Genomic DNA, 1,634 nt, shown 5'->3' on the forward strand with positions numbered 1-1,634 from the left:
CACTCCCCCCTCCAGCCTCTGGCTTGTCCCCTGCTTCACTGCCTCTCCCTCAGCAGCTCACATTCACGCACGCCTTTCCCTGTGACTCCCACAGGTTGACTATCTCTGCGTGCTTTTCCTCTTCTTATCAGACTGGAGCCTGCATAGTGAACTGGCTCTCTGTTCACGTCACTGCTTCTCTCATATTTTCTTCCCACTGTCGCTATCAGTAGCCATGACTTCCCCCTTCTTTATCTGCGACTTTTCCCCAATCCCCACACAGGGCCAAATCCACTTGAGGTGGACGCCATTGCACGCCCCCTAGCGGCCGCAGGTTGAGTAGCTCCACCTATCAGCCACGAAATTATGGAGGAGCCAGAGAGAAACCTCCCATCTTCTAGAAAGTTACAGAGGAGTCTCTGGAGATGCGGTTTTGGTACGCATTGTCGGAATGTGAGAAATATTGCGGATGTTTTTTTGTAAGATGATGAATCTGTTTGTATCATCAGCCTCTTGTTGTGTAACATCTCCCCCTTTCCAAACAAAATCATTTCAGTGAAGGAATTTGAACAGGACACATTACACAGCTGCAGTGAGCGAATGACAGAGAATATCAGCTGTCAAATGTTTAACCCTCTTCTATATTTGGTAACCAGTGTGCTGAAAGTCCGCTTTCCTTAAGTTTATGAAAGTACATAAATGACATAAATGCTTCTGCAGAAGAAGACTGAATAAGGTTTTACTGAAGTGTTGCTGTGGCCCAGAAAGACCCAGCTGACCACTTTTGGGCTGATCAATAAGCTAAAAGCTGAATCAATAACTGTGACACCACATGGTGTTGGACAGGGTGGGTGAGGCTTCCCCAGAAAATGAAAGAAAACACTGAACACACAAAGGCTATGCTTTGCTTTGCATACATTTATTATTGAATATTTAGAAAAACAAATGAAAACATTGCTTTATTACTTAAAAATATTCATAAAACATACAATCGTTTCCCATTTATTAAGTAAGTAAGAAAAGATAAATCAAAGAACCTTCTATTAGTACAATAACAACTACTAATATAATATATAATATAATAATGATGATGATGATGATGATGATAATGATGCCTGTTAGCTACAGAGGCGCTGCTTGCTGCCAGATGAAGCAGGTAACTACTTAGGGCTCCAGGCCATTTTTGAAGGGTTTGGGACTGATATAATTAAAAGTACAGCAGTGGCATGTGTAAAGTTTTCTGTGACAATAGGAGAGCCCTGACCTCCCTAAGGAGGTCATTCCAGCTGCAAGTGGCATGTGCGATTCTGTTTACACAAACCCAATGACAAAAACAAAAGCTATTCAGTGAAAATGAAGAGGAGTGATCCATCTGGGAGTGAGAAAGAAAGAGGGTCAACAGAGGAAGAGGAGAGAAAAGCAAGACAGAGGCGAGCGAAGGAGACAATAATGATTAAATTTAAGGTTAGATAACTAAATGCTGCTAGTTTAGCCTTTACTGTGGAGGAGAGACGCTCGCGTGTACGGAGGAGTGTTGGAATGAATGTGAGGCTGTATGTGTGTCTGCAAGCTGGAACATGTTAAATCTGTGGTCTTATTCAAACTGTGAAACACTGTAACTATATGATTTTTAATAGTGCCATACGAATAAAGTT

Source organism: Diplotaxodon limnothrissa, linkage group LG22 (genome assembly GCF_057381915.1).
Source record: "Diplotaxodon limnothrissa isolate DT_005_m linkage group LG22, D_limnothrissa_male_GT1.1, whole genome shotgun sequence".
NCBI classification, from domain to species: Eukaryota; Metazoa; Chordata; class Actinopteri; order Cichliformes; family Cichlidae; genus Diplotaxodon; species Diplotaxodon limnothrissa.